This window comes from Hyla sarda, unplaced genomic scaffold, assembly GCF_029499605.1.
Source record: "Hyla sarda isolate aHylSar1 unplaced genomic scaffold, aHylSar1.hap1 scaffold_605, whole genome shotgun sequence".
In the NCBI taxonomy this organism is placed as follows: Eukaryota; Metazoa; Chordata; class Amphibia; order Anura; family Hylidae; genus Hyla; species Hyla sarda.
Window position 1 is genome coordinate 167,800 of NW_026610620.1, and position 25,326 is coordinate 193,125.

The 25,326-nt window shown below is 46.1% G+C and overlaps 11 non-coding genes across 11 annotated transcripts; all 11 read left to right on the top strand.

Moving 5' to 3' along the window:
• Positions 1-469: 469 nt before the first annotated feature.
• On the top strand, positions 470-660 carry LOC130340909 (U2 spliceosomal RNA). Its single transcript, XR_008880939.1, has one exon. It is a non-coding gene; the product is annotated as a U2 spliceosomal RNA (small nuclear RNA).
• Positions 661-2,750: 2,090 nt separating this feature from the next.
• Positions 2,751-2,941, top strand: LOC130340910 (U2 spliceosomal RNA). Its single transcript, XR_008880940.1, has one exon. It is a non-coding gene; the product is annotated as a U2 spliceosomal RNA (small nuclear RNA).
• A 2,077-nt stretch (positions 2,942-5,018) lies between these two features.
• LOC130340911 (U2 spliceosomal RNA) lies at positions 5,019-5,209 on the top strand. The gene has a single exon (XR_008880941.1). It is a non-coding gene; the product is annotated as a U2 spliceosomal RNA (small nuclear RNA).
• Positions 5,210-7,288: 2,079 nt separating this feature from the next.
• LOC130340912 (U2 spliceosomal RNA) lies at positions 7,289-7,479 on the top strand. Its single transcript, XR_008880942.1, has one exon. It is a non-coding gene; the product is annotated as a U2 spliceosomal RNA (small nuclear RNA).
• A 2,081-nt stretch (positions 7,480-9,560) lies between these two features.
• On the top strand, positions 9,561-9,751 carry LOC130340914 (U2 spliceosomal RNA). Its single transcript, XR_008880943.1, has one exon. It is a non-coding gene; the product is annotated as a U2 spliceosomal RNA (small nuclear RNA).
• Positions 9,752-11,824: 2,073 nt separating this feature from the next.
• LOC130340916 (U2 spliceosomal RNA) lies at positions 11,825-12,015 on the top strand. The gene has a single exon (XR_008880945.1). It is a non-coding gene; the product is annotated as a U2 spliceosomal RNA (small nuclear RNA).
• A 2,084-nt stretch (positions 12,016-14,099) lies between these two features.
• On the top strand, positions 14,100-14,290 carry LOC130340917 (U2 spliceosomal RNA). Its single transcript, XR_008880946.1, has one exon. It is a non-coding gene; the product is annotated as a U2 spliceosomal RNA (small nuclear RNA).
• A 2,076-nt stretch (positions 14,291-16,366) lies between these two features.
• Positions 16,367-16,557, top strand: LOC130340918 (U2 spliceosomal RNA). Its single transcript, XR_008880947.1, has one exon. It is a non-coding gene; the product is annotated as a U2 spliceosomal RNA (small nuclear RNA).
• A 2,072-nt stretch (positions 16,558-18,629) lies between these two features.
• On the top strand, positions 18,630-18,820 carry LOC130340919 (U2 spliceosomal RNA). The gene has a single exon (XR_008880948.1). It is a non-coding gene; the product is annotated as a U2 spliceosomal RNA (small nuclear RNA).
• Positions 18,821-20,897: 2,077 nt separating this feature from the next.
• Positions 20,898-21,088, top strand: LOC130340920 (U2 spliceosomal RNA). The gene has a single exon (XR_008880949.1). It is a non-coding gene; the product is annotated as a U2 spliceosomal RNA (small nuclear RNA).
• A 2,075-nt stretch (positions 21,089-23,163) lies between these two features.
• LOC130340921 (U2 spliceosomal RNA) lies at positions 23,164-23,354 on the top strand. Its single transcript, XR_008880950.1, has one exon. It is a non-coding gene; the product is annotated as a U2 spliceosomal RNA (small nuclear RNA).
• The last annotated feature ends 1,972 nt before the right edge of the window (positions 23,355-25,326 follow it).

Here is a 25,326-nt window from a genome sequence, read left to right on the forward strand (position 1 = left end):
GAACCATCACCGCCATAGGTTGTCAAATAACCCGGATTTAACCCACACAGGTAAGTCCAATGGGGTGCAGGCATGTCCTCTATGCTTACAGCTTCCCGTGGGTGTTGGTTTGATACCGTTTGGGGACAGCCAAGGAGGCATCTGCAGGCAACAAAGGTAGGTGTGTGCTTGTGTGTGTGTTTCCTATGCAGATCCTAAGCCCAGTGTCACATGCAAGTAGGAGGAGTAAGAAGGGTTCCTGGCAAATCCGGGTTATGGATTGCATTTAAAAAGGCCCCGTGGGAGTGCAATGGGCCCCTGTCTTGCTGCTTAGCAATAATGGTATGGGTTTAGGTTCTGCTGTGTGTACTGGTGGTTGACTGCCCCCCAGCCCAGAGTGTGCATGGAAAATTGTCTGGCAGCCTCCCTGACAGCAAGCAGTGATAGTGCCCATGAAGGGGACCTTGTTGGGCCCGCCCCTTTCACGGTTATCGCTTCTCGGCCTTTTGGCTAAGATCAAGTGTAGTATCTGTTCTTATCAGTTTAATATCTGATACGTCCCCTATCTGGGGACCATATATTAAATGGATTTTTGAGAACGGGGGCCGATTTCGAAGCTTGCTTCCGTCGCCCTATGCATTGACCCGATATGGCAGTATCTTCGGGTACAGTGCACCACCCCCTTACAGGGTTAAAAAGAAAGATTCCTACTTTCATTGCTACCTGCTTGCTGGCTAGCCAGCTAGCCAGCCCTGTGGGCCTTGCTGCTGCAGCCAAAAAACAAAAGGTGGTGCTGCTGCTGCTGCTTCTGCTGCTTCTGCTTGTGTCTGGCCGCTGTTGGAGCGTCCAGGCACAGGACTTCTGCTGCTGCTGACTAAATGGCCTCCTTAATTGGATCATTTGAGTAGCCAGCACACCTGTGCAGGTAGGGCATGACATGATAGGCAGCTGCCTTGATAGCGGGTGGGTGCTGAATGTTCCTAATTGACAAAATAAGATTAATGCTTATGAAGAAATATAAAATCTCATCCCTTCCCCAATATCGCGCCACACCCCTACCCCTTAATTCCCTGGTTGAACTTGATGGACATATGTCTTTTTTCGACCGTACTAACTATGTAACTATGTAACATAACACGGGGGGGGGGGGGGGGGTCTCCTGGCTGTTCACACAGGTGTGTCATTGCTGTACATTGACCATGCATTGCTTCTGTGGTATTGCAAAGGCAAAGACAAATGCTTCCAGCCATCCATTGCACTAATGGATTGGTCATCAGCTGGCTGTCTATGTCCCGCATCAATATAGACCAAAGTACAGAGGGTTAGGCTATGCTATTGTGCACCTACCTGATGCATCAGAAGGTGCGAGGCCCTTGCTAAATTCTGTGCACAGACTTTGAGATCTATACTTTAGACTGTATCTAAACCTGCTCCAACATGGACTGACATTCTGGCCTACTTTCAGCCGATGCGACTTGTCTGTCGCTGAACAGTCGCTTTTTATGTATTCAGCACCTATGTATAATGTTGTAAAAATGCTCTAGAAGCTAAAGTCGCAGAAATGTCACACATATTTGGCCTGCAACTTTCTGTGCGACAAATTCAGACAGGAAAAATCAGTATAAATCCTTAGAAAATTATCCCCCAGTGTCTCCATCTGCTGGCGGTATTGAATAAGCATTGCTGCACTGATGGGGTATGCATTAGACGAAAAAAAAGAAGAAAAAGAAGAATAATACGCCCAGAAAAGAGGCGAAAAGGAGAAAAACGTAAAAAAACGTGAAAAAAAAGTAAGAGGAAGAGAAGGGAAAAAAAGGTGGAAATGGGTTTAAAAGTGATTTCGGCGGAGAAATATATATATATATATATATATATATATATATATATATATATATATACGCGCACACACACACATATATATAAACGTATTCTCCGTTGAGATATTGCAGCCGCTGCTGTGTCCAGGCCCAGGAGCCTTAGCACTGTGCTGTGATGTCACTCAATACCACTGACATCACTAGGTGTAAACAACATCTCTCCTTTGCTGTGTATGTGACTATGGAGCTGTTTGGTGATGTCGTCTATTATGGCCTTCATAGAAGCAACAGGAGATTGTTGCATCCATCTAGAACCCTCAGAACTACAGTGCTATGATGTCACTCACTTCCACAGGCCTTGCAGAGTGTAAACAACAACAACCCAGCTTTGTTGTGTATGTAACCATAGGGATTTGTGATGTCACCTAGAACCTTCACAGCAGCGACAGCTTTATGAGGAGCATCAGCACTGCTCTGCCTGAGCAGAACCATCACCGCCATAGGTTGTCAAATAACCCGGATTTAACCCACACAGGTAAGTCCAATGGGGTGCAGGCATGTCCTCTATGCTTACAGCTTCCCGTGGGTGTTGGTTTGATACCGTTTGGGGACAGCCAAGGAGGCATCTGCAGGCAACAAAGGTAGGTGTGTGCTTGTGTGTGTGTTTCCTATGCAGATCCTAAGCCCAGTGTCACATGCAAGTAGGAGGAGTAAGAAGGGTTCCTGGCAAATCCGGGTTATGGATTGCATTTAAAAAGGCCCCGTGGGAGTGCAATGGGCCCCTGTCTTGCTGCTTAGCAATAATGGTATGGGTTTAGGTTCTGCTATGTGTACTGGTGGTTGACTGCCCCCCAGCCCAGAGTGTGCATGGAAAATTGTCTGGCAGCCTCCCTGACAGCAAGCAGTGATAGTGCCCATGAAGGGGACCTTGTTGGGCCCGCCCCTTTCACGGTTATCGCTTCTCGGCCTTTTGGCTAAGATCAAGTGTAGTATCTGTTCTTATCAGTTTAATATCTGATACGTCCCCTATCTGGGGACCATATATTAAATGGATTTTTGAGAACGGGGGCCGATTTCGAAGCTTGCTTCCGTCGCCCTATGCATTGACCCGATATGGCAGTATCTTCGGGTACAGTGCACCACCCCCTTACAGGGTTAAAAAGAAAGATTCCTACTTTCATTGCTACCTGCTTGCTGGCTAGCCAGCTAGCCAGCCCTGTGGGCCTTGCTGCTGCAGCCAAAAAACAAAAGGTGGTGCTGCTGCTGCTGCTTCTGCTTGTGTCTGGCCGCTGTTGGAGCGTCCAGGCACAGGACTTCTGCTGCTGCTGACTAAATGGCCTCCTTAATTGGATCATTTGAGTAGCCAGCACACCTGTGCAGGTAGGGCATGACATGATAGGCAGCTGCCTTGATAGCGGGTGGGTGCTGAATGTTCCTAATTGACAAAATAAGATTAATGCTTATGAAGAAATATAAAATCTCATCCCTTCCCCAATATCGCGCCACACCCCTACCCCTTAATTCCCTGGTTGAACTTGATGGACATATGTCTTTTTTCGACCGTACTAACTATGTAACTATGTAACATAACATGGGGGGGGGGGGGGGGGTCTCCTGGCTGTTCACACAGGTGTGTCATTGCTGTACATTGACCATGCATTGCTTCTGTGGTATTGCAAAGGCAAAGACAAATGCTTCCAGCCATCCATTGCACTAATGGATTGGTCATCAGCTGGCTGTCTATGTCCCGCATCAATATAGACCAAAGTACAGAGGGTTAGGCTATGCTATTGTGCACCTACCTGATGCATCAGAAGGTGCGAGGCCCTTGCTAAATTCTGTGCACAGACTTTGAGATCTATACTTTAGACTGTATCTAAACCTGCTCCAACATGGACTGACATTCTGGCCTACTTTCAGCCGATGCGACTTGTCTGTCGCTGAACAGTCGCTTTTTATGTATTCAGCACCTATGTATAATGTTGTAAAAATGCTCTAGAAGCTAAAGTCGCAGAAATGTCACACATATTTGGCCTGCAACTTTCTGTGCGACAAATTCAGACAGGAAAAATCAGTATAAATCCTTAGAAAATTATCCCCCAGTGTCTCCATCTGCTGGCGGTATTGAATAAGCATTGCTGCACTGATGGGGTATGCATTAGACGAAAAAAAAGAAGAAAAAGAAGAATAATACGCCCAGAAAAGAGGCGAAAAGGAGAAAAACGTAAAAAAACGTGAAAAAAAAGTAAGAGGAAGAGAAGGGAAAAAAAGGTGGAAATGGGTTTAAAAGTGATTTCGGCGGAGAAATATATATATATATATATATATATATATATATATATATATATACGCGCACACACACACATATATATAAACGTATTCTCCGTTGAGATATTGCAGCCGCTGCTGTGTCCAGGCCCAGGAGCCTTAGCACTGTGCTGTGATGTCACTCAATACCACTGACATCACTAGGTGTAAACAACATCTCTCCTTTGCTGTGTATGTGACTATGGAGCTGTTTGGTGATGTCGTCTATTATGGCCTTCATAGAAGCAACAGGAGATTGTTGCATCCATCTAGAACCCTCAGAACTACAGTGCTATGATGTCACTCACTTCCACAGGCCTTGCAGAGTGTAAACAACAACAACCCAGCTTTGTTGTGTATGTAACCATAGGGATTTGTGATGTCACCTAGAACCTTCACAGCAGCGACAGCTTTATGAGGAGCATCAGCACTGCTCTGCCTGAGCAGAACCATCACCGCCATAGGTTGTCAAATAACCCGGATTTAACCCACACAGGTAAGTCCAATGGGGTGCAGGCATGTCCTCTATGCTTACAGCTTCCCGTGGGTGTTGGTTTGATACCGTTTGGGGACAGCCAAGGAGGCATCTGCAGGCAACAAAGGTAGGTGTGTGCTTGTGTGTGTGTTTCCTATGCAGATCCTAAGCCCAGTGTCACATGCAAGTAGGAGGAGTAAGAAGGGTTCCTGGCAAATCCGGGTTATGGATTGCATTTAAAAAGGCCCCGTGGGAGTGCAATGGGCCCCTGTCTTGCTGCTTAGCAATAATGGTATGGGTTTAGGTTCTGCTGTGTGTACTGGTGGTTGACTGCCCCCCAGCCCAGAGTGTGCATGGAAAATTGTCTGGCAGCCTCCCTGACAGCAAGCAGTGATAGTGCCCATGAAGGGGACCTTGTTGGGCCCGCCCCTTTCACGGTTATCGCTTCTCGGCCTTTTGGCTAAGATCAAGTGTAGTATCTGTTCTTATCAGTTTAATATCTGATACGTCCCCTATCTGGGGACCATATATTAAATGGATTTTTGAGAACGGGGGCCGATTTCGAAGCTTGCTTCCGTCGCCCTATGCATTGACCCGATATGGCAGTATCTTCGGGTACAGTGCACCACCCCCTTACAGGGTTAAAAAGAAAGATTCCTACTTTCATTGCTACCTGCTTGCTGGCTAGCCAGCTAGCCAGCTCTGTGGGCCTTGCTGCTGCAGCCAAAAAACAAAAGGTGGTGCTGCTGCTGCTGCTTCTGCTTGTGTCTGGCCGCTGTTGGAGCGTCCAGGCACAGGACTTCTGCTGCTGCTGACTAAATGGCCTCCTTAATTGGATCATTTGAGTAGCCAGCACACCTGTGCAGGTAGGGCATGACATGATAGGCAGCTGCCTTGATAGCGGGTGGGTGCTGAATGTTCCTAATTGACAAAATAAGATTAATGCTTATGAAGAAATATAAAATCTCATCCCTTCCCCAATATCGCGCCACACCCCTACCCCTTAATTCCCTGGTTGAACTTGATGGACATATGTCTTTTTTCGACCGTACTAACTATGTAACTATGTAACATAACATGGGGGGGGGGGGGGGGGGGTCTCCTGGCTGTTCACACAGGTGTGTCATTGCTGTACATTGACCATGCATTGCTTCTGTGGTATTGCAAAGGCAAAGACAAATGCTTCCAGCCATCCATTGCACTAATGGATTGGTCATCAGCTGGCTGTCTATGTCCCGCATCAATATAGACCAAAGTACAGAGGGTTAGGCTATGCTATTGTGCACCTACCTGATGCATCAGAAGGTGCGAGGCCCTTGCTAAATTCTGTGCACAGACTTTGAGATCTATACTTTAGACTGTATCTAAACCTGCTCCAACATGGACTGACATTCTGGCCTACTTTCAGCCGATGCGACTTGTCTGTCGCTGAACAGTCGCTTTTTATGTATTCAGCACCTATGTATAATGTTGTAAAAATGCTCTAGAAGCTAAAGTCGCAGAAATGTCACACATATTTGGCCTGCAACTTTCTGTGCGACAAATTCAGACAGGAAAAATCAGTATAAATCCTTAGAAAATTATCCCCCAGTGTCTCCATCTGCTGGCGGTATTGAATAAGCATTGCTGCACTGATGGGGTATGCATTAGACGAAAAAAAAGAAGAAAAAGAAGAATAATACGCCCAGAAAAGAGGCGAAAAGGAGAAAAACGTAAAAAAACGTGAAAAAAAAGTAAGAGGAAGAGAAGGGAAAAAAAGGTGGAAATGGGTTTAAAAGTGATTTCGGCGGAGAAATATATATATATATATATATATATATATATATATATATATATACGCGCACACACACACATATATATAAACGTATTCTCCGTTGAGATATTGCAGCCGCTGCTGTGTCCAGGCCCAGGAGCCTTAGCACTGTGCTGTGATGTCACTCAATACCACTGACATCACTAGGTGTAAACAACATCTCTCCTTTGCTGTGTATGTGACTATGGAGCTGTTTGGTGATGTCGTCTATTATGGCCTTCATAGAAGCAACAGGAGATTGTTGCATCCATCTAGAACCCTCAGAACTACAGTGCTATGATGTCACTCACTTCCACAGGCCTTGCAGAGTGTAAACAACAACAACCCAGCTTTGTTGTGTATGTAACCATAGGGATTTGTGATGTCACCTAGAACCTTCACAGCAGCGACAGCTTTATGAGGAGCATCAGCACTGCTCTGCCTGAGCAGAACCATCACCGCCATAGGTTGTCAAATAACCCGGATTTAACCCACACAGGTAAGTCCAATGGGGTGCAGGCATGTCCTCTATGCTTACAGCTTCCCGTGGGTGTTGGTTTGATACCGTTTGGGGACAGCCAAGGAGGCATCTGCAGGCAACAAAGGTAGGTGTGTGCTTGTGTGTGTGTTTCCTATGCAGATCCTAAGCCCAGTGTCACATGCAAGTAGGAGGAGTAAGAAGGGTTCCTGGCAAATCCGGGTTATGGATTGCATTTAAAAAGGCCCCGTGGGAGTGCAATGGGCCCCTGTCTTGCTGCTTAGCAATAATGGTATGGGTTTAGGTTCTGCTGTGTGTACTGGTGGTTGACTGCCCCCCAGCCCAGAGTGTGCATGGAAAATTGTCTGGCAGCCTCCCTGACAGCAAGCAGTGATAGTGCCCATGAAGGGGACCTTGTTGGGCCCGCCCCTTTCACGGTTATCGCTTCTCGGCCTTTTGGCTAAGATCAAGTGTAGTATCTGTTCTTATCAGTTTAATATCTGATACGTCCCCTATCTGGGGACCATATATTAAATGGATTTTTGAGAACGGGGGCCGATTTCGAAGCTTGCTTCCGTCGCCCTATGCATTGACCCGATATGGCAGTATCTTCGGGTACAGTGCACCACCCCCTTACAGGGTTAAAAAGAAAGATTCCTACTTTCATTGCTACCTGCTTGCTGGCTAGCCAGCTAGCCAGCCCTGTGGGCCTTGCTGCTGCAGCCAAAAAACAAAAGGTGGTGCTGCTGCTGCTGCTTCTGCTTGTGTCTGGCCGCTGTTGGAGCGTCCAGGCACAGGACTTCTGCTGCTGCTGACTAAATGGCCTCCTTAATTGGATCATTTGAGTAGCCAGCACACCTGTGCAGGTAGGGCATGACATGATAGGCAGCTGCCTTGATAGCGGGTGGGTGCTGAATGTTCCTAATTGACAAAATAAGATTAATGCTTATGAAGAAATATAAAATCTCATCCCTTCCCCAATATCGCGCCACACCCCTACCCCTTAATTCCCTGGTTGAACTTGATGGACATATGTCTTTTTTCGACCGTACTAACTATGTAACTATGTAACATAACATGGGGGGGGGGGGGGGGGGGGGGGTCTCCTGGCTGTTCACACAGGTGTGTCATTGCTGTACATTGACCATGCATTGCTTCTGTGGTATTGCAAAGGCAAAGACAAATGCTTCCAGCCATCCATTGCACTAATGGATTGGTCATCAGCTGGCTGTCTATGTCCCGCATCAATATAGACCAAAGTACAGAGGGTTAGGCTATGCTATTGTGCACCTACCTGATGCATCAGAAGGTGCGAGGCCCTTGCTAAATTCTGTGCACAGACTTTGAGATCTATACTTTAGACTGTATCTAAACCTGCTCCAACATGGACTGACATTCTGGCCTACTTTCAGCCGATGCGACTTGTCTGTCGCTGAACAGTCGCTTTTTATGTATTCAGCACCTATGTATAATGTTGTAAAAATGCTCTAGAAGCTAAAGTCGCAGAAATGTCACACATATTTGGCCTGCAACTTTCTGTGCGACAAATTCAGACAGGAAAAATCAGTATAAATCCTTAGAAAATTATCCCCCAGTGTCTCCATCTGCTGGCGGTATTGAATAAGCATTGCTGCACTGATGGGGTATGCATTAGACGAAAAAAAAGAAGAAAAAGAAGAATAATACGCCCAGAAAAGAGGCGAAAAGGAGAAAAACGTAAAAAAACGTGAAAAAAAAGTAAGAGGAAGAGAAGGGAAAAAAAGGTGGAAATGGGTTTTAAAGTGATTTCGGCGGAGAAATATATATATATATATATATATATATATATATATATATATACGCGCACACACACACATATATATAAACGTATTCTCCGTTGAGATATTGCAGCCGCTGCTGTGTCCAGGCCCAGGAGCCTTAGCACTGTGCTGTGATGTCACTCAATACCACTGACATCACTAGGTGTAAACAACATCTCTCCTTTGCTGTGTATGTGACTATGGAGCTGTTTGGTGATGTCGTCTATTATTGCCTTCATAGAAGCAACAGGATATTGTTGCATCCATCTAGAACCCTCAGAACTACAGTGCTATGATGTCACTCACTTCCACAGGCCTTGCAGAGTGTAAACAACAACAACCCAGCTTTGTTGTGTATGTAACCATAGGGATTTGTGATGTCACCTAGAACCTTCACAGCAGCGACAGCTTTATGAGGAGCATCAGCACTGCTCTGCCTGAGCAGAACCATCACCGCCATAGGTTGTCAAATAACCCGGATTTAACCCACACAGGTAAGTCCAATGGGGTGCAGGCATGTCCTCTATGCTTACAGCTTCCCGTGGGTGTTGGTTTGATACCGTTTGGGGACAGCCAAGGAGGCATCTGCAGGCAACAAAGGTAGGTGTGTGCTTGTGTGTGTGTTTCCTATGCAGATCCTAAGCCCAGTGTCACATGCAAGTAGGAGGAGTAAGAAGGGTTCCTGGCAAATCCGGGTTATGGATTGCATTTAAAAAGGCCCCGTGGGAGTGCAATGGGCCCCTGTCTTGCTGCTTAGCAATAATGGTATGGGTTTAGGTTCTGCTGTGTGTACTGGTGGTTGACTGCCCCCCAGCCCAGAGTGTGCATGGAAAATTGTCTGGCAGCCTCCCTGACAGCAAGCAGTGATAGTGCCCATGAAGGGGACCTTGTTGGGCCCGCCCCTTTCACGGTTATCGCTTCTCGGCCTTTTGGCTAAGATCAAGTGTAGTATCTGTTCTTATCAGTTTAATATCTGATACGTCCCCTATCTGGGGACCATATATTAAATGGATTTTTGAGAACGGGGGCCGATTTCGAAGCTTGCTTCCGTCGCCCTATGCATTGACCCGATATGGCAGTATCTTCGGGTACAGTGCACCACCCCCTTACAGGGTTAAAAAGAAAGATTCCTACTTTCATTGCTACCTGCTTGCTGGCTAGCCAGCTAGCCAGCCCTGTGGGCCTTGCTGCTGCAGCCAAAAAACAAAAGGTGGTGCTGCTGCTGCTGCTTCTGCTTGTGTCTGGCCGCTGTTGGAGCGTCCAGGCACAGGACTTCTGCTGCTGCTGACTAAATGGCCTCCTTAATTGGATCATTTGAGTAGCCAGCACACCTGTGCAGGTAGGGCATGACATGATAGGCAGCTGCCTTGATAGCGGGTGGGTGCTGAATGTTCCTAATTGACAAAATAAGATTAATGCTTATGAAGAAATATAAAATCTCATCCCTTCCCCAATATCGCGCCACACCCCTACCCCTTAATTCCCTGGTTGAACTTGATGGACATATGTCTTTTTTCGACCGTACTAACTATGTAACTATGTAACATAACATGGGGGGGGGGGGGGGGTCTCCTGGCTGTTCACACAGGTGTGTCATTGCTGTACATTGACCATGCATTGCTTCTGTGGTATTGCAAAGGCAAAGACAAATGCTTCCAGCCATCCATTGCACTAATGGATTGGTCATCAGCTGGCTGTCTATGTCCCGCATCAATATAGACCAAAGTACAGAGGGTTAGGCTATGCTATTGTGCACCTACCTGATGCATCAGAAGGTGCGAGGCCCTTGCTAAATTCTGTGCACAGACTTTGAGATCTATACTTTAGACTGTATCTAAACCTGCTCCAACATGGACTGACATTCTGGCCTACTTTCAGCCGATGCGACTTGTCTGTCGCTGAACAGTCGCTTTTTATGTATTCAGCACCTATGTATAATGTTGTAAAAATGCTCTAGAAGCTAAAGTCGCAGAAATGTCACACATATTTGGCCTGCAACTTTCTGTGCGACAAATTCAGACAGGAAAAATCAGTATAAATCCTTAGAAAATTATCCCCCAGTGTCTCCATCTGCTGGCGGTATTGAATAAGCATTGCTGCACTGAGGGGGTATGCATTAGACGAAAAAAAAGAAGAAAAAGAAGAATAATACGCCCAGAAAAGAGGCGAAAAGGAGAAAAACGTAAAAAAACGTGAAAAAAAAGTAAGAGGAAGAGAAGGGAAAAAAAGGTGGAAATGGGTTTAAAAGTGATTTCGGCGGAGAAATATATATATATATATATATATATATATATATATATATATACGCGCACACACACACATATATATAAACGTATTCTCCGTTGAGATATTGCAGCCGCTGCTGTGTCCAGGCCCAGGAGCCTTAGCACTGTGCTGTGATGTCACTCAATACCACTGACATCACTAGGTGTAAACAACATCTCTCCTTTGCTGTGTATGTGACTATGGAGCTGTTTGGTGATGTCGTCTATTATGGCCTTCATAGAAGCAACAGGAGATTGTTGCATCCATCTAGAACCCTCAGAACTACAGTGCTATGATGTCACTCACTTCCACAGGCCTTGCAGAGTGTAAACAACAACAACCCAGCTTTGTTGTGTATGTAACCATAGGGATTTGTGATGTCACCTAGAACCTTCACAGCAGCGACAGCTTTATGAGGAGCATCAGCACTGCTCTGCCTGAGCAGAACCATCACCGCCATAGGTTGTCAAATAACCCGGATTTAACCCACACAGGTAAGTCCAATGGGGTGCAGGCATGTCCTCTATGCTTACAGCTTCCGTGGGTGTTGGTTTGATACCGTTTGGGGACAGCCAAGGAGGCATCTGCAGGCAACAAAGGTAGGTGTGTGCTTGTGTGTGTGTTTCCTATGCAGATCCTAAGCCCAGTGTCACATGCAAGTAGGAGGAGTAAGAAGGGTTCCTGGCAAATCCGGGTTATGGATTGCATTTAAAAAGGCCCCGTGGGAGTGCAATGGGCCCCTGTCTTGCTGCTTAGCAATAATGGTATGGGTTTAGGTTCTGCTGTGTGTACTGGTGGTTGACTGCCCCCCAGCCCAGAGTGTGCATGGAAAATTGTCTGGCAGCCTCCCTGACAGCAAGCAGTGATAGTGCCCATGAAGGGGACCTTGTTGGGCCCACCCCTTTCACGGTTATCGCTTCTCGGCCTTTTGGCTAAGATCAAGTGTAGTATCTGTTCTTATCAGTTTAATATCTGATACGTCCCCTATCTGGGGACCATATATTAAATGGATTTTTGAGAACGGGGGCCGATTTCGAAGCTTGCTTCCGTCGCCCTATGCATTGACCCGATATGGCAGTATCTTCGGGTACAGTGCACCACCCCCTTACAGGGTTAAAAAGAAAGATTCCTACTTTCATTGCTACCTGCTTGCTGGCTAGCCAGCTAGCCAGCCCTGTGGGCCTTGCTGCTGCAGCCAAAAAACAAAAGGTGGTGCTGCTGCTGCTGCTTCTGCTTGTGTCTGGCCGCTGTTGGAGCGTCCAGGCACAGGACTTCTGCTGCTGCTGACTAAATGGCCTCCTTAATTGGATCATTTGAGTAGCCAGCACACCTGTGCAGGTAGGGCATGACATGATAGGCAGCTGCCTTGATAGCGGGTGGGTGCTGAATGTACCTAATTGACAAAATAAGATTAATGCTTATGAAGAAATATAAAATCTCATCCCTTCCCCAATATCGCGCCACACCCCTACCCCTTAATTCCCTGGTTGAACTTGATGGACATATGTCTTTTTTCGACCGTACTAACTATGTAACTATGTAACATAACATGGGGGGGGGGGGGGGGGGGGGGTCTCCTGGCTGTTCACACAGGTGTGTCATTGCTGTACATTGACCATGCATTGCTTCTGTGGTATTGCAAAGGCAAAGACAAATGCTTCCAGCCATCCATTGCACTAATGGATTGGTCATCAGCTGGCTGTCTATGTCCCGCATCAATATAGACCAAAGTACAGAGGGTTAGGCTATGCTATTGTGCACCTACCTGATGCATCAGAAGGTGCGAGGCCCTTGCTAAATTCTGTGCACAGACTTTGAGATCTATACTTTAGACTGTATCTAAACCTGCTCCAACATGGACTGACATTCTGGCCTACTTTCAGCCGATGCGACTTGTCTGTCGCTGAACAGTCGCTTTTTATGTATTCAGCACCTATGTATAATGTTGTAAAAATGCTCTAGAAGCTAAAGTCGCAGAAATGTCACACATATTTGGCCTGCAACTTTCTGTGCGACAAATTCAGACAGGAAAAATCAGTATAAATCCTTAGAAAATTATCCCCCAGTGTCTCCATCTGCTGGCGGTATTGAATAAGCATTGCTGCACTGATGGGGTATGCATTAGACGAAAAAAAAGAAGAAAAAGAAGAATAATACGCCCAGAAAAGAGGCGAAAAGGAGAAAAACGTAAAAAACGTGAAAAAAAAGTAAGAGGAAGAGAAGGGAAAAAAAGGTGGAAATGGGTTTAAAAGTGATTTCGGCGGAGAAATATATATATATATATATATATATATATATATATATATATATATATACGCGCACACACACACATATATATAAACGTATTCTCCGTTGAGATATTGCAGCCGCTGCTGTGTCCAGGCCCAGGAGCCTTAGCACTGTGCTGTGATGTCACTCAATACCACTGACATCACTAGGTGTAAACAACATCTCTCCTTTGCTGTGTATGTGACTATGGAGCTGTTTGGTGATGTCGTCTATTATGGCCTTCATAGAAGCAACAGGAGATTGTTGCATCCATCTAGAACCCTCAGAACTACAGTGCTATGATGTCACTCACTTCCACAGGCCTTGCAGAGTGTAAACAACAACAACCCAGCTTTGTTGTGTATGTAACCATAGGGATTTGTGATGTCACCTAGAACCTTCACAGCAGCGACAGCTTTATGAGGAGCATCAGCACTGCTCTGCCTGAGCAGAACCATCACCGCCATAGGTTGTCAAATAACCCGGATTTAACCCACACAGGTAAGTCCAATGGGGTGCAGGCATGTCCTCTATGCTTACAGCTTCCCGTGGGTGTTGGTTTGATACCGTTTGGGGACAGCCAAGGAGGCATCTGCAGGCAACAAAGGTAGGTGTGTGCTTGTGTGTGTGTTTCCTATGCAGATCCTAAGCCAGTGTCACATGCAAGTAGGAGGAGTAAGAAGGGTTCCTGGCAAATCCGGGTTATGGATTGCATTTAAAAAGGCCCCGTGGGAGTGCAATGGGCCCCTGTCTTGCTGCTTAGCAATAATGGTATGGGTTTAGGTTCTGCTGTGTGTACTGGTGGTTGACTGCCCCCCAGCCCAGAGTGTGCATGGAAAATTGTCTGGCAGCCTCCCTGACAGCAAGCAGTGATAGTGCCCATGAAGGGGACCTTGTTGGGCCCGCCCCTTTCACGGTTATCGCTTCTCGGCCTTTTGGCTAAGATCAAGTGTAGTATCTGTTCTTATCAGTTTAATATCTGATACGTCCCCTATCTGGGGACCATATATTAAATGGATTTTTGAGAACGGGGGCCGATTTCGAAGCTTGCTTCCGTCGCCCTATGCATTGACCCGATATGGCAGTATCTTCGGGTACAGTGCACCACCCCCTTACAGGGTTAAAAAGAAAGATTCCTACTTTCATTGCTACCTGCTTGCTGGCTAGCCAGCTAGCCAGCCCTGTGGGCCTTGCTGCTGCAGCCAAAAAACAAAAGGTGGTGCTGCTGCTGCTGCTTCTGCTTGTGTCTGGCCGCTGTTGGAGCGTCCAGGCACAGGACTTCTGCTGCTGCTGACTAAATGGCCTCCTTAATTGGATCATTTGAGTAGCCAGCACACCTGTGCAGGTAGGGCATGACATGATAGGCAGCTGCCTTGATAGCGGGTGGGTGCTGAATGTTCCTAATTGACAAAATAAGATTAATGCTTATGAAGAAATATAAAATCTCATCCCTTCCCCAATATCGCGCCACACCCCTACCCCTTAATTCCCTGGTTGAACTTGATGGACATATGTCTTTTTTCGACCGTACTAACTATGTAACTATGTAACATAACATGGGGGGGGGGGGGGGGTCTCCTGGCTGTTCACACAGGTGTGTCATTGCTGTACATTGACCATGCATTGCTTCTGTGGTATTGCAAAGGCAAAGACAAATGCTTCCAGCCATCCATTGCACTAATGGATTGGTCATCAGCTGGCTTGTCTATGTCCCGCATCAATATAGACCAAAGTACAGAGGGTTAGGCTATGCTATTGTGCACCTACCTGATGCATCAGAAGGTGCGAGGCCCTTGCTAAATTCTGTGCACAGACTTTGAGATCTATACTTTAGACTGTATCTAAACCTGCTCCAACATGGACTGACATTCTGGCCTACTTTCAGCCGATGCGACTTGTCTGTCGCTGAACAGTCGCTTTTTATGTATTCAGCACCTATGTATAATGTTGTAAAAATGCTCTAGAAGCTAAAGTCGCAGAAATGTCACACATATTTGGCCTGCAACTTTCTGTGCGACAAATTCAGGACAGGAAAAATCAGTATAAATCCTTAGAAAATTATCCCCAGTGTCTCCATCTGCTGGCGGTATTGAATAAGCATTGCTGCACTGATGGGGTATGCATTAGACGAAAAAAAAGAAGAAAAAGAAGAATAATACGCCCAGAAAAGAGGCGAAAAGGAGAAAAACGTAAAAAAACGTGAAAAAAAAGTAAGAGGAAGAGAAGGGAAAAAAAGGTGGAAAATGGGTTAAAAGTGATTTCGGCGGAGAAATATATATATATATATATATATATATATATATATATATATACGCGCACACACACACATATATATAAACGTATTCTCCGTTGAGATATTGCAGCCGCTGCTGTGTCCAGGCCCAGGAGCCTTAGCACTGTGCTGTGATGTCACTCAATACCACTGACATCACTAGGTGTAAACAACATCTCTCCTTTGCTGTGTATGTGACTATGGAGCTGTTTGGTGATGTCGTCTATTATGGCCTTCATAGAAGCAACAGGAGATTGTTGCATCCATCTAGAACCCTCAGAACTACAGTGCTATGATGTCACTCACTTCCACAGGCCTTGCAGAGTGTAAACAACAACAACCCAGCTTTGTTGTGTATGTAACCATAGGGATTTGTGATGTCACCTAGAACCTTCACAGCAGCGACAGCTTTATGAGGAGCATCAGCACTGCTCTGCCTGAGCAGAACCATCACCGCCATAGGTTGTCAAATAACCCGGATTTAACCCACACAGGTAAGTCCAATGGGGTGCAGGCATGTCCTCTATGCTTACAGCTTCCCGTGGGTGTTGGTTTGATACCGTTTGGGGACAGCCAAGGAGGCATCTGCAGGCAACAAAGGTAGGTGTGTGCTTGTGTGTGTGTTTCCTATGCAGATCCTAAGCCCAGTGTCACATGCAAGTAGGAGGAGTAAGAAGGGTTCCTGGCAAATCCGGGTTATGGATTGCATTTAAAAAGGCCCCGTGGGAGTGCAATGGGCCCCTGTCTTGCTGCTTAGCAAATAATGGTATGGGTTTAGGTTCTGCTGTGTGTACTGGTGGTTGACTGCCCCCCAGCCCAGAGTGTGCATGGAAAATTGTCTGGCAGCCTCCCTGACAGCAAGCAGTGATAGTGCCCATGAAGGGGACCTTGTTGGGCCCGCCCCTTTCACGGTTATCGCTTCTCGGCCTTTTGGCTAAGATCAAGTGTAGTATCTGTTCTTATCAGTTTAATATCTGATACGTCCCCTATCTGGGGACCATATATTAAATGGATTTTTGAGAACGGGGGCCGATTTCGAAGCTTGCTTCCGTCGCCCTATGCATTGACCCGATATGGCAGTATCTTCGGGTACAGTGCACCACCCCCTTACAGGGTTAAAAAGAAAGATTCCTACTTTCATTGCTACCTGCTTGCTGGCTAGCCAGCTAGCCAGCCCTGTGGGCCTTGCTGCTGCAGCCAAAAAACAAAAGGTGGTGCTGCTGCTGCTGCTTCTGCTTGTGTCTGGCCGCTGTTGGAGCGTCCAGGCACAGGACTTCTGCTGCTGCTGACTAAATGGCCTCCTTAATTGGATCATTTGAGTAGCCAGCACACCTGTGCAGGTAGGGCATGACATGATAGGCAGCTGCCTTGATAGCGGGTGGGTGCTGAATGTTCCTAATTGACAAAATAAGATTAATGCTTATGAAGAAATATAAAATCTCATCCCTTCCCCAATATCACGCCACACCCCTACCCCTTAATTCCCTGGTTGAACTTGATGGACATATGTCTTTTTTCGACCGTACTAACTATGTAACTATGTAACATAACATGGGGGGGGGGTCTCCTGGCTGTTCACACAGGTGTGTCATTGCTGTACATTGACCATGCATTGCTTCTGTGGTATTGCAAAGGCAAAGACAAATGCTTCCAGCCATCCATTGCACTAATGGATTGGTCATCAGCTGGCTGTCTATGTCCCGCATCAATATAGACCAAAGTACAGAGGGTTAGGCTATGCTATTGTGCACCTACCTGATGCATCAGAAGGTGCGAGGCCCTTGCTAAATTCTGTGCACAGACTTTGAGATCTATACTTTAGACTGTATCTAAACCTGCTCCAACATGGACTGACATTCTGGCCTACTTTCAGCCGATGCGACTTGTCTGTCGCTGAACAGTCGCTTTTTATGTATTCAGCACCTATGTATAATGTTGTAAAAATGCTCTAGAAGCTAAAGTCGCAGAAATGTCACACATATTTGGCCTGCAACTTTCTGTGCGACAAATTCAGACAGGAAAAATCAGTATAAATCCTTAGAAAATTATCCCCCAGTGTCTCCATCTGCTGGCGGTATTGAATAAGCATTGCTGCACTGATGGGGTATGCATTAGACGAAAAAAAAGAAGAAAAAGAAGAATAATACGCCCAGAAAAGAGGCGAAAAGGAGAAAAACGTAAAAAAACGTGAAAAAAAAGTAAGAGGAAGAGAAGGGAAAAAAAGGTGGAAATGGGTTTAAAAGTGATTTCGGCGGAGAAATATATATATATATATATATATATATATATATATATATATATATACGCGCACACACACACATATATATAAACGTATTCTCCGTTGAGATATTGCAGCCGCTGCTGTGTCCAGGCCCAGGAGCCTTAGCACTGTGCTGTGATGTCACTCAATACCACTGACATCACTAGGTGTAAACAACATCTCTCCTTTGCTGTGTATGTGACTATGGAGCTGTTTGGTGATGTCGTCTATTATGGCCTTCATAGAAGCAACAGGAGATTGTTGCATCCATCTAGAACCCTCAGAACTACAGTGCTATGATGTCACTCACTTCCACAGGCCTTGCAGAGTGTAAACAACAACAACCCAGCTTTGTTGTGTATGTAACCATAGGGATTTGTGATGTCACCTAGAACCTTCACAGCAGCGACAGCTTTATGAGGAGCATCAGCACTGCTCTGCCTGAGCAGAACCATCACCGCCATAGGTTGTCAAATAACCCGGATTTAACCCACACAGGTAAGTCCAATGGGGTGCAGGCATGTCCTCTATGCTTACAGCTTCCCGTGGGTGTTGGTTTGATACCGTTTGGGGACAGCCAAGGAGGCATCTGCAGGCAACAAAGGTAGGTGTGTGCTTGTGTGTGTGTTTCCTATGCAGATCCTAAGCCCAGTGTCACATGCAAGTAGGAGGAGTAAGAAGGGTTCCTGGCAAATCCGGGTTATGGATTGCATTTAAAAAGGCCCCGTGGGAGTGCAATGGGCCCCTGTCTTGCTGCTTAGCAATAATGGTATGGGTTTAGGTTCTGCTGTGTGTACTGGTGGTTGACTGCCCCCCAGCCCAGAGTGTGCATGGAAAATTGTCTGGCAGCCTCCCTGACAGCAAGCAGTGATAGTGCCCATGAAGGGGACCTTGTTGGGCCCGCCCCTTTCACGGTTATCGCTTCTCGGCCTTTTGGCTAAGATCAAGTGTAGTATCTGTTCTTATCAGTTTAATATCTGATACGTCCCCTATCTGGGGACCATATATTAAATGGATTTTTGAGAACGGGGGCCGATTTCGAAGCTTGCTTCCGTCGCCCTATGCATTGACCCGATATGGCAGTATCTTCGGGTACAGTGCACCACCCCCTTACAGGGTTAAAAAGAAAGATTCCTACTTTCATTGCTACCTGCTTGCTGGCTAGCCAGCTAGCCAGCCCTGTGGGCCTTGCTGCTGCAGCCAAAAAACAAAAGGTGGTGCTGCTGCTGCTGCTGCTTCTGCTTGTGTCTGGCCGCTGTTGGAGCGTCCAGGCACAGGACTTCTGCTGCTGCTGACTAAATGGCCTCCTTAATTGGATCATTTGAGTAGCCAGCACACCTGTGCAGGTAGGGCATGACATGATAGGCAGCTGCCTTGATAGCGGGTGGGTGCTGAATGTTCCTAATTGACAAAATAAGATTAATGCTTATGAAGAAATATAAAATCTCATCCCTTCCCCAATATCGCGCCACACCCCTACCCCTTAATTCCCTGGTTGAACTTGATGGACATATGTCTTTTTTCGACCGTACTAACTATGTAACTATGTAACATAACATGGGGGGGGGGGGTCTCCTGGCTGTTCACACAGGTGTGTCATTGCTGTACATTGACCATGCATTGCTTCTGTGGTATTGCAAAGGCAAAGACAAATGCTTCCAGCCATCCATTGCACTAATGGATTGGTCATCAGCTGGCTGTCTATGTCCCGCATCAATATAGACCAAAGTACAGAGGGTTAGGCTATGCTATTGTGCACCTACCTGATGCATCAGAAGGTGCGAGGCCCTTGCTAAATTCTGTGCACAGACTTTGAGATCTATACTTTAGACTGTATCTAAACCTGCTCCAACATGGACTGACATTCTGGCCTACTTTCAGCCGATGCGACTTGTCTGTCGCTGAACAGTCGCTTTTTATGTATTCAGCACCTATGTATAATGTTGTAAAAATGCTCTAGAAGCTAAAGTCGCAGAAATGTCACACATATTTGGCCTGCAACTTTCTGTGCGACAAATTCAGACAGGAAAAATCAGTATAAATCCTTAGAAAATTATCCCCCAGTGTCTCCATCTGCTGGCGGTATTGAATAAGCATTGCTGCACTGATGGGGTATGCATTAGACGAAAAAAAAGAAGAAAAAGAAGAATAATACGCCCAGAAAAGAGGCGAAAAGGAGAAAAACGTAAAAAAACGTGAAAAAAAAGTAAGAGGAAGAGAAGGGAAAAAAAGGTGGAAATGGGTTTAAAAGTGATTTCGGCGGAGAAATATATATATATATATATATATATATATATATATATATATATATATACGCGCACACACACACATATATATAAACGTATTCTCCGTTGAGATATTGCAGCCGCTGCTGTGTCCAGGCCCAGGAGCCTTAGCACTGTGCTGTGATGTCACTCAATACCACTGACATCACTAGGTGTAAACAACATCTCTCCTTTGCTGTGTATGTGACTATGGAGCTGTTTGGTGATGTCGTCTATTATGGCCTTCATAGAAGCAACAGGAGATTGTTGCATCCATCTAGAACCCTCAGAACTACAGTGCTATGATGTCACTCACTTCCACAGGCCTTGCAGAGTGTAAACAACAACAACCCAGCTTTGTTGTGTATGTAACCATAGGGATTTGTGATGTCACCTAGAACCTTCACAGCAGCGACAGCTTTATGAGGAGCATCAGCACTGCTCTGCCTGAGCAGAACCATCACCGCCATAGGTTGTCAAATAACCCGGATTTAACCCACACAGGTAAGTCCAATGGGGTGCAGGCATGTCCTCTATGCTTACAGCTTCCTGGGTGTTGGTTTGATACCGTTTGGGGACAGCCAAGGAGGCATCTGCAGGCAACAAAGGTAGGTGTGTGCTTGTGTGTGTGTTTCCTATGCAGATCCTAAGCCCAGTGTCACATGCAAGTAGGAGGAGTAAGAAGGGTTCCTGGCAAATCCGGGTTATGGATTGCATTTAAAAAGGCCCCGTGGGAGTGCAATGGGCCCCTGTCTTGCTGCTTAGCAATAATGGTATGGGTTTAGGTTCTGCTGTGTGTACTGGTGGTTGACTGCCCCCCAGCCCAGAGTGTGCATGGAAAATTGTCTGGCAGCCTCCCTGACAGCAAGCAGTGATAGTGCCCATGAAGGGGACCTTGTTGGGCCCGCCCCTTTCACGGTTATCGCTTCTCGGCCTTTTGGCTAAGATCAAGTGTAGTATCTGTTCTTATCAGTTTAATATCTGATACGTCCCCTATCTGGGGACCATATATTAAATGGATTTTTGAGAACGGGGGCCGATTTCGAAGCTTGCTTCCGTCGCCCTATGCATTGACCCGATATGGCAGTATCTTCGGGTACAGTGCACCACCCCCTTACAGGGTTAAAAAGAAAGATTCCTACTTTCATTGCTACCTGCTTGCTGGCTAGCCAGCTAGCCAGCCCTGTGGGCCTTGCTGCTGCAGCCAAAAAACAAAAGGTGGTGCTGCTGCTGCTGCTTCTGCTTGTGTCTGGCCGCTGTTGGAGCGTCCAGGCACAGGACTTCTGCTGCTGCTGACTAAATGGCCTCCTTAATTGGATCATTTGAGTAGCCAGCACACCTGTGCAGGTAGGGCATGACATGATAGGCAGCTGCCTTGATAGCGGGTGGGTGCTGAATGTTCCTAATTGACAAAATAAGATTAATGCTTATGAAGAAATATAAAATCTCATCCCTTCCCCAATATCGCGCCACACCCCTACCCCTTAATTCCCTGGTTGAACTTGATGGACATATGTCTTTTTTCGACCGTACTAACTATGTAACTATGTAACATAACATGGGGGGGGGGGGGGTCTCCTGGCTGTTCACACAGGTGTGTCATTGCTGTACATTGACCATGCATTGCTTCTGTGGTATTGCAAAGGCAAAGACAAATGCTTCCAGCCATCCATTGCACTAATGGATTGGTCATCAGCTGGCTGTCTATGTCCCGCATCAATATAGACCAAAGTACAGAGGGTTAGGCTATGCTATTGTGCACCTACCTGATGCATCAGAAGGTGCGAGGCCCTTGCTAAATTCTGTGCACAGACTTTGAGATCTATACTTTAGACTGTATCTAAACCTGCTCCAACATGGACTGACATTCTGGCCTACTTTCAGCCGATGCGACTTGTCTGTCGCTGAACAGTCGCTTTTTATGTATTCAGCACCTATGTATAATGTTGTAAAAATGCTCTAGAAGCTAAAGTCGCAGAAATGTCACACATATTTGGCCTGCAACTTTCTGTGCGACAAATTCAGACAGGAAAAATCAGTATAAATCCTTAGAAAATTATCCCCCAGTGTCTCCATCTGCTGGCGGTATTGAATAAGCATTGCTGCACTGATGGGGTATGCATTAGACGAAAAAAAAGAAGAAAAAGAAGAATAATACGCCCAGAAAAGAGGCGAAAAGGAGAAAAACGTAAAAAAACGTGAAAAAAAAGTAAGAGGAAGAGAAGGGAAAAAAAGGTGGAAATGGGTTTAAAAGTGATTTCGGCGGAGAATATATATATATATATATATATATATATATATATATATATATATACGCGCACACACACACATATATATAAACGTATTCTCCGTTGAGATATTGCAGCCGCTGCTGTGTCCAGGCCCAGGAGCCTTAGCACTGTGCTGTGATGTCACTCAATACCACTGACATCACTAGGTGTAAACAACATCTCTCCTTTGCTGTGTATGTGACTATGGAGCTGTTTGGTGATGTCGTCTATTATGGCCTTCATAGAAGCAACAGGAGATTGTTGCATCCATCTAGAACCCTCAGAACTACAGTGCTATGATGTCACTCACTTCCACAGGCCTTGCAGAGTGTAAACAACAACAACCCAGCTTTGTTGTGTATGTAACCATAGGGATTTGTGATGTCACCTAGAACCTTCACAGCAGCGACAGCTTTATGAGGAGCATCAGCACTGCTCTGCCTGAGCAGAACCATCACCGCCATAGGTTGTCAAATAACCCGGATTTAACCCACACAGGTAAGTCCAATGGGGTGCAGGCATGTCCTCTATGCTTACAGCTTCCCGTGGGTGTTGGTTTGATACCGTTTGGGGACAGCCAAGGAGGCATCTGCAGGCAACAAAGGTAGGTGTGTGCTTGTGTGTGTGTTTCCTATGCAGATCCTAAGCCCAGTGTCACATGCAAGTAGGAGGAGTAAGAAGGGTTCCTGGCAAATCCGGGTTATGGATTGCATTTAAAAAGGCCCCGTGGGAGTGCAATGGGCCCCTGTCTTGCTGCTTAGCAATAATGGTATGGGTTTAGGTTCTGCTGTGTGTACTGGTGGTTGACTGCCCCCCAGCCCAGAGTGTGCATGGAAAATTGTCTGGCAGCCTCCCTGACAGCAAGCAGTGATAGTGCCCATGAAGGGGACCTTGTTGGGCCCGCCCCTTTCACGGTTATCGCTTCTCGGCCTTTTGGCTAAGATCAAGTGTAGTATCTGTTCTTATCAGTTTAATATCTGATACGTCCCCTATCTGGGGACCATATATTAAATGGATTTTTGAGAACGGGGGCCGATTTCGAAGCTTGCTTCCGTCGCCCTATGCATTGACCCGATATGGCAGTATCTTCGGGTACAGTGCACCACCCCCTTACAGGGTTAAAAAGAAAGATTCCTACTTTCATTGCTACCTGCTTGCTGGCTAGCCAGCTAGCCAGCCCTGTGGGCCTTGCTGCTGCAGCCAAAAAACAAAAGGTGGTGCTGCTGCTGCTGCTGCTTCTGCTTGTGTCTGGCCGCTGTTGGAGCGTCCAGGCACAGGACTTCTGCTGCTGCTGACTAAATGGCCTCCTTAATTGGATCATTTGAGTAGCCAGCACACCTGTGCAGGTAGGGCATGACATGATAGGCAGCTGCCTTGATAGCGGGTGGGTGCTGAATGTTCCTAATTGACAAAATAAGATTAATGCTTATGAAGAAATATAAAATCTCATCCCTTCCCCAATATCGCGCCACACCCCTACCCCTTAATTCCCTGGTTGAACTTGATGGACATATGTCTTTTTTCGACCGTACTAACTATGTAACTATGTAACATAACATGGGGGGGGGGGGGTCTCCTGGCTGTTCACACAGGTGTGTCATTGCTGTACATTGACCATGCATTGCTTCTGTGGTATTGCAAAGGCAAAGACAAATGCTTCCAGCCATCCATTGCACTAATGGATTGGTCATCAGCTGGCTGTCTATGTCCCGCATCAATATAGACCAAAGTACAGAGGGTTAGGCTATGCTATTGTGCACCTACCTGATGCATCAGAAGGTGCGAGGCCCTTGCTAAATTCTGTGCACAGACTTTGAGATCTATACTTTAGACTGTATCTAAACCTGCTCCAACATGGACTGACATTCTGGCCTACTTTCAGCCGATGCGACTTGTCTGTCGCTGAACAGTCGCTTTTTATGTATTCAGCACCTATGTATAATGTTGTAAAAATGCTCTAGAAGCTAAAGTCGCAGAAATGTCACACATATTTGGCCTGCAACTTTCTGTGCGACAAATTCAGACAGGAAAAATCAGTATAAATCCTTAGAAAATTATCCCCCAGTGTCTCCATCTGCTGGCGGTATTGAATAAGCATTGCTGCACTGATGGGGTATGCATTAGACGAAAAAAAAGAAGAAAAAGAAGAATAATACGCCCAGAAAAGAGGCGAAAAGGAGAAAAACGTAAAAAAACGTGAAAAAAAAGTAAGAGGAAGAGAAGGGAAAAAAAGGTGGAAATGGGTTTAAAAGTGATTTCGGCGGAGAAATATATATATATATATATATATATATATATATATATATATATATACGCGCACACACACACATATATATAAACGTATTCTCCGTTGAGATATTGCAGCCGCTGCTGTGTCCAGGCCCAGGAGCCTTAGCACTGTGCTGTGATGTCACTCAATACCACTGACATCACTAGGTGTAAACAACATCTCTCCTTTGCTGTGTATGTGACTATGGAGCTGTTTGGTGATGTCGTCTATTATGGCCTTCATAGAAGCAACAGGAGATTGTTGCATCCATCTAGAACCCTCAGAACTACAGTGCTATGATGTCACTCACTTCCACAGGCCTTGCAGAGTGTAAACAACAACAACCCAGCTTTGTTGTGTATGTAACCATAGGGATTTGTGATGTCACCTAGAACCTTCACAGCAGCGACAGCTTTATGAGGAGCATCAGCACTGCTCTGCCTGAGCAGAACCATCACCGCCATAGGTTGTCAAATAACCCGGATTTAACCCACACAGGTAAGTCCAATGGGGTGCAGGCATGTCCTCTATGCTTACAGCTTCCCGTGGGTGTTGGTTTGATACCGTTTGGGGACAGCCAAGGAGGCATCTGCAGGCAACAAAGGTAGGTGTGTGCTTGTGTGTGTGTTTCCTATGCAGATCCTAAGCCCAGTGTCACATGCAAGTAGGAGGAGTAAGAAGGGTTCCTGGCAAATCCGGGTTATGGATTGCATTTAAAAAGGCCCCGTGGGAGTGCAATGGGCCCCTGTCTTGCTGCTTAGCAATAATGGTATGGGTTTAGGTTCTGCTGTGTGTACTGGTGGTTGACTGC